Source organism: Lottia gigantea (genome assembly GCF_000327385.1).
Source record: "Lottia gigantea unplaced genomic scaffold LOTGIsca_53, whole genome shotgun sequence".
NCBI classification, from domain to species: domain Eukaryota; kingdom Metazoa; phylum Mollusca; class Gastropoda; family Lottiidae; genus Lottia; species Lottia gigantea.
In genome coordinates, this window is record NW_008709815.1 from 1,626,855 (window position 1) to 1,635,080 (window position 8,226).

Genomic DNA, 8,226 nt, shown 5'->3' on the forward strand with positions numbered 1-8,226 from the left:
TATTTCAAGTTCCCATGAAATAACTTTAAAAAGTGTCTAGAAAATCTACAACCAATGTCTTTGTAGAATAGCTAAGAAGCATAAGAAAATATTGAACACTAAAAAAGACTCTTAACACATTAACAAATCAAATCTGATCACATTTAAGAGTAGTAAAACAAGTCCAATGACTGTAATTTGAATGTTATATTATATGGTTTATAGAAAAGATATAAAACTATCATGTCCACAGCTGGACACTAATTATACAAAAATGACAAAATCAAACCAAGCGCTATATACTGAAATTTGGGGATAGTTTGGCATTGTGAATTTATTGTTCAAAATTTCTGTTTTGTTGAAAAGAACTTTTCTATTCCTCCACAGGCTATTTCTGGAAATCTGTTTACATGCATGTTCACTGCAGAAATGGTATTAACACCATGAATTTTTACAACAGTAAAATTTAAAAAATATATAGGTTGCATGGACTTTAAACTGAGATTAACATATCTATTTGAAAATTGACGTATATGTGAAAAATATTCCCTACTTGTTAAACTCATGAATATTAAAAAGGTGACCAAACATAATGAATTCTTCAATATTTCACCACAACATTAAAGCAAGTACACCATTTTGCCGTAAAATGCCTAATAAAGTGGACAGTTTTATAATAAAGTGGGGGAGAAGTTATCATGCTTGTCATAGATATTTCTCACTACTTCACACACCCATACCACTTCGATAAATTACTCTTGCTTATTTATGATATATATTGAAGGTTTCGGAGAATGTCACCTTTATGATAAACTTGACATGGGATAAGACTTGCAGACGGTCTTATCTTGCCTCCATTTTTCTTATCAACATTATTGTCAGTCGCTCTTCATTTCTTCTAATTTACTGCATCACTGATAAAAATGATGGGTGGTAACACTGGGTTTGACTAAAATGTGAAGTGTCATGAAGTCAAATAAACCACCTTAAACTACAGATAAATCTTAGACTAGAAGAGACGTAGAATTCTTTTCAGAGAGTTGATTTTAGAAAGCTTGGCACTGCTAGTGGAATTAATGTCATATACAGTTTCCAGAAGTATAAGGATTTAAAACGTGCATGTATTTGATTCCTCTGTTCTTCTGCAAGCTATCAGAATTGTTCCATTATGAGTGATGGTTCCATTTAAAGGCTGGTACGTTAATCCACCATAAAGAAAACGGAAAACTGACTATATAAGCTTAGTATAACAACGAAAAAACAAATAGTTGTAAAGAGTTACACATACATGTTAGAAATGAGAACAAAGCAATAACTAACAAGAGTTACCAGCCCTTTACTGACCTTAAACACAGACGGACAATGGATAGACAAATAGAAGATTTAGTTACAATCTGAATTGCTCTAAGGCTATCTCTACTATTGAAATAAAGTTAACAATTGAAATTTGATTTCCAACCTCCCAGTTGGCCTTACTGAAAATTTTCAAACTAAGTTCTAGTGATCTTATTCTAGAAATTCTAATTAAGACATTCCATGCTTTGATATCCAGACATTCCATGATTTGATATCAAGACTAAACTACTTTGATATCAATACATTCCATGATTTGGTATCAAGTTATTCCATTTGATATCAATACATTCTATTATTTGACATCAAGAAATCTTTTAATATCAAGACATTCCATGATTTGATAACAAGACATTCTTTAATATCAAAACATTCCATGATTAAGACATTCCAGAATTTGATATCAAGACATTCTTTGATTGATATCAATCAATACATTCCATGATTTGGTATCAAGATTTGGTATCAAGACTCTTCTTGATCTGATGACAGTTGTAGGCTATTATTAATTTGTACTCAACTTATTTCTACATAATATTGTCTCTGATCAGAAATGGTACAAAATGTCTCAAATGAAGATACAGAAATTTGAAGATCAGAAGAATTTTTTGTAGTTTAGTAACAAGCAGTGACTTTTAAACCACCACCAACATTCCAATGAGCATACGATGGCCATGTTTTAAAGATAAAAACTCACTAAGCCACTGATTTCAACTTGCCAGAAACTACAGGGTTGATGATAATAAGTGAGTTTATGACGTCTGGTGAAATTCACTGATGTGGTAGATGAGGCAGCCATGTTGTAATAAACATTGTTAAGTCTGTCTTACCAGGTAAATGTTTCCATGTAATAAAATTGATAATAAGTCTGGGATGTAAATGTTACACAATGTTCAATCAAGTTGGGAGAAAATGAGATTTTGTCATAATATTTATCCCTAGATTTTATGTTGGACATCATCACTGATTTCTATAACAATTTCTTTACTGTTTTACTTAATTTCTAAAGCTGTTGGCTTTACAGATCGCTATTTTATAGGTATGTTAAATATATATTCAGCCACTTCTCCTGAGCTGAATTGTGTAAATCATAGCTGCTCAAAATTTCTGAAAATTCTGAGTAAACTCAAGAAGTTTGCCTTAATATTTTTTTATATAGAAAATTTCAATATCATTATAACCATTCAAAGTAATACACAAGTCCATTTAATTAGGTACATTTCACTCTATCAATCATTTTTCAGCACTAGTCATACATGTAAGGAAAATACAAGATCCCTGGGCTAGAAAGTGGGTAGTTATATCTAAGATGGAGTCATAATAAAATTACATGTCTGAAAACTGTAATTTGATCAAGAATTATGCCGTTAACAATAGCATATCATTACTTAACATTCAGTGTAATGTTTTATTGAGGAAGGGAGTTAACTAGAATTTAATTGTTAAAGTGTGCACCCATTGAGGTAATTGAACACTTTTATTGGCTCATAATCTATATAAATACGTCAATAATAGAATAAAAGTGGCCTGATGCCAAATTAAAGTATACAAAGTTATGATTTATAAAAACCAAAAAAAAACCCAAACAGAACAATGGAAATCAAACATAATTTGTTATAAAAAACTGTTTTTCATTTCACTTTATAGAAAGTTTGATCTAATTTTAATTAGATTGTCTTTTCTCAGACTTAAAACCTGAAAAATTAGTGAAGACAGGGATTCTCCAAGGTTTTATAGCTTAACAATTACTGTTGATTTTTACTTCTTCAGAATGTTAATTTACCATCTGAAATTTTCTTATCCAGTAGAACCCTAGGGCTTCTAAATAATGGTTAAAATTCCACACATGAAACATAAGCAAACGGTAACCTCTAGATTGGTGAGAATTCTGTAGGACCATTTACATGCAACTGTATGCTACTGCAAGATCATCTACATTGCTACACGTACAAGACAGTATATGCATTTATGCTGATAACCTGTTCAAGATCAATAATGGCCCAGCAGATATGATATTCTCAAACAAATAGTAACTTCAATCATTATGTTACTAATAAGAAATATGGAAAGAAAATCCTTTTGAAATTTAAAATTTGATAAGAAATCAGAGTCTGGTTTATTGTGGTTGAAATAGATATGTCTTGACTTATTACAAATGTCAAATTTGAGATGGGTACTTTGATATACATTGAGGTTTGTTTAAATTAGAGATTACAGTTATAATGAAGTAAAATAACAATATGAGGGTATGTGTAGGTCAACAATAATATCTACTAGATATCTAGATTAGTAGTTAATCTATGGAATAATGAGAAAATCACTATCAGTAATTGATCAGAGTATTGGAATATTAGTACTTGGCCACTAGGTACTCTTCTTACTATGTCTTAACACAATTGTTTTAGATGACATGTTTTCAGCATAGATGATGATGACATGAATGATGCCTAAATTCATTTATTAAGAGGTAAATTTCTCGCCCTTCCAAAATATTTTTTTTTAAGACATTGCATGATTATCAAGATATTCAATGATTTGATATCAAGATATTCCATGATTTGATATCAAGATATTCCATGATTTGATATCAAGATATTCCATGATTTGATATCAAGATATTCCATGATTTGATATCAAAACATTCAATGATTTGATATTAAGACATCCCATGCTTTGATATCAAGACATTGCATGATTTAGTATCAAGACATTGCATGATTTGATATCAAGATATTCCATGATGTAGTATCAAGACATTCCATGATGTAGTATCAAGACATTCCATGATTTGATATTTAAATTGTGTAGTCTCATCATGAAAGGCTGCTTGTGTAGTTTTTAACCATTTCAACTCTTCTGGCTGTACTACCAAACACATAATTACACGATACATGTATTACAGCCTTCCTGAAGCCTGTCACAAATCGTAACCATCAAATGTCCTCAAACAGATAGCTCAGGGTATATGGCAGTGGTCAAGGGATTAAATAACCACTGATTACCTGAGGTTCAAAGGTGGCAGGGGCAATAATTATATGTGGACACCATTTTTATTAAAAATTTCAATTCTTTGTGGCTTTTTTTTTATTGAAGTTTAACTTATATATGACAATGAAAACTCATTTCCCACCATCATCCATAGGATATGTAAAAAATTATTACTTTATATTAAAGGCAATTAATCTTATTCTATTTTGGAAATTCTCCAAATTTTGATGCTTCTGTTGAAAGTTTGTTGTATGTTTGTTGGTGTTTGGGAGATTACCATATCTACAGGTCTAAAGGTGTCAATAATGAGTCTAGGGGTAGTCTAAAGATAAAGAATTGATGAAGAAACTGATGGCTGCTAAACAATTACATCTGGGTGTCTGCTGCCAAGTCTCAAGGGAGGTAAGTATCAAATGAGATCTGTATCCCCTAGACTAATCACTATAATTACTTTATTATGACATAGGTACTGATTACATCTTTCAATAAACTAGTTTAACTAGACACTAGTATACTATTTAATAGATTTAAAATGACACTAATCAACTCGTTATTTGGGAATACATCATCTCATTTAATGCAAATTTTTGAGGATTTAAATAGAATGAATGAAACCTAATAAAAGAATTCTACCTCTTTGAATGAGAATCTTAAAACTCAAATTTTCAAACTTGGTCAATTTAAATTTTAAGTATATTTCAAGAGGTAATATTACTTTAACAATGACATTTAATGAAAATTTAATTGATCATTCTACTATAATTTCAATTGACAAGAATTTCCCTATGAGGATATTTCAATGAATTTGAATTCTAAAATATCCAACTAACCATGTACACATAACCTTAGACCTACAGATCTGGCTAAATCTTAAGTAAAACTCTCTGCACTTTCAGTTCATTTTGCTCGACTCATCTGAGTTTTTTGCGACAGAAACTGGAACCAGACTCTTTCACATGCAAATATCAAAGAGATCTTGTGATGTATTCGTGATAGATAATTGTTATTATACATCTTCTGACAATCTGTGAAAGGTTACCCTTTAAACCATACAATCAATAATTACCCCTTGCTGCTTTAAATTCAACAGTTTATACAATTGTATACAAGCAAACCAGTCTGGCCTTTGACCTTTAAATAATTTCAATCATATATATAATTGTATGTTTAAAGTTCAAACTGACTATTTCACCTATTATATAATTTGAAATTTCAGATTTTAATTCTCTCTTGAAGCTGAACCCATCATCTGATAGGAATTTTATTTTTTCATAACAATATGACATTTCTCTCATTTCACTAAACTGTAGGCCTACCTAAAAAGTCATTTAAACCCAAGTAACCTTCCTTCCTGTGTCAATGCTTCCACTATGTCATGTTTCTCCAGCCTCCATCTTCACAATGTCAGGTTATTATGAACTTCGTCTTATACCTTATGGCTGCAATAGCCACCTTTTTGGTATAATGGAAGTATGTAAAATGCAATGATTTGATTGGATTGTACGCTAGCAAATACAGCCAATCAGTGCCATCGTTAAAGAGATTGTAAAGAATTTGTCTGCGCATTTAATCAAGGGATATGAATTATTGTATTCTGCAGCATATAATCCAATCAAATTCATTCATTAACAATCTTCCTTAATACAAGAAAGGTGGTTATTGCAGTCAAGGTTTTAGAGGGAGTTTGTAATAGCTTGAAGCCAGCTTTCACACAGGAGCTGCCCTGCTGCCTTGAACACTGATCATACAACCATGAACAATGGAATAAGTTCAAGGAGAAGGATCTCATCAATATAACCACAAAGAAAAGAGAATCGCAAATTTCCTTGTTCTACCAAAATGATGTCATTAACTGTGTACACCAAATCTGTCTACCACAAGATATACACGTTGAATTTAACCTTTCATTATTTTACTTTCTAAGTAGTCTGTAATAAACACCCTTTTTATGTAAGCAAATAAACTTAGCTGGCCTCTGTACTCCACACTGTAAAAATCTGCACCTTGTGTTTTACATTTGAGTTCAATGCAGTCATTAAGACAACCAGCTGAAAGCATAATTTCATAATTACATCTAGTTTGCTAGAAATTCATCAGAATCAGTGATTCAAACTTTTATCAGGAGATGGGGGATGGTCTTACCAGCCAGAGTACTTTTTGTTTTATAGCAGAAGAACCAGACATCAGATTCTCAATCTAAAAAGTGATCTGAAAAACTGTTATTGAACCCTACCAGCTGGTTAAACATATGCATGTATCTATTAGACTATAATACACTTTAACTAAATACACTATGCTTATGATACACTATGTGTGATAAATTCCAGTTTCCTGGATGCAATGGACTCATTGGTTAAGTCATAGCAACAAAATTGGCTAAATTAAAATTGTCAGAAAATGCTTCATAAATTGAGAACAATGATTTCTAATAGAACATTCTCTTCAAGTCAATAAAAACAACTTGTTCTGGTATAAGATATTGATTAGAAAGCATGTTATTAGCTATTCTTATAATTAGTTTAGCTCAGTATTGAAAGAAAATCACTTGAAATACAATAGAATCAATGAAAGATATTGTGTATTCAAATAAACAACACTCAGTTAACTGTGTAGGGAATATCATAGAGAAGCCTTTGACATCATAGAGAAATAAATGAAGCCTTAACCATTATGATGTTTATACTCTTAATTTTTAAGATATGTTTAATTCTTCAAGATAAAGGCTATATATGAATTAAGCTGTGAAAAAAATAAATTCTTAAACCATTTTTGTGTTCATAGCATACCAGTAACCAGGATGTTTTGGAAACGTTAAATGTTCAAAATGATATGAAATTTTTGCCAATATGTTCTCTAGGTAGTGCTTTTGTATTAGGGGACGCAAGCCGACACCAGATTGACTCTTGGAAGCACTGGCACAGGCATCAGAATTTTTCTAATCTTGAGGATGATTTGAAGCCATGGCATGGCACTTAATTGCCTAGCAGGCTACCGACTGAGCTATTCCTCTGCCACCAAAAACCAAGTCTACATCGTTCTTCTAATGAATATATAATTGCAGTACCAAGTCCAAAAATTGGACCCTGCTTCTTCTTCACTTAACTTTAATTTTTCCTGCTAGTTTTTACACAATTACATGAACATAATATATCTTTTTATGCACTGTTTTAATAAACCAGTTTCAAAGTTGATGCAAGTATTGAATGCAGTGCTAAATGTCTCTGACACACAAGAACTGCCAAGAAAACAGCATATGAACTGATGCCATAATTGATTGGCATTTCTTGCAAGAATTCCAAATTTCTCTGTCTGAACTATGGAATAAGGATTAATAAAGAAGCACCAAGCTGTCTAATGAAGAAGTATGAGAAGTCTAAAAGATTCATAAAGAACATGTGTAAATAAAAAACACATCGCCAGTTTCAGGAGGAATTACACAAGAATAATTCATACTTCCTTGTCTTTTGTCTTGATGGATGGAATACATATTGATTTAGTTGTTTTGAATTAGAGAAATAACATTATTACTATGGACCTTTTGTTAATATGAATTTTTATAAATAATTGCACTATTGTTACATTGTATCTGTCAAAATTGTAGTCATTTTTCTGATTAAATTTGAAAAAAAAAATTGAAATTCATGTCCTACATGGTGATTCAACACAAAATATAGTGGACAATGAGACGAAAATTGTCAGGAAATAACCAACTGTGTGAAAATTTTGGCACATCATAATATGTTAGTGCTTAAGTTCCTAAACAAATGATACATCCTGAGAAGGATTTTATGCTCAAAACATGGAGAGGTGTACTGAGAAGAAATAACTTTCCTGATTTTGTGTCAAGTTGGTATTAAAGTGCATGTTGACTACCGCCTCTCTCTGTGTCATGATTTCAACACGGTG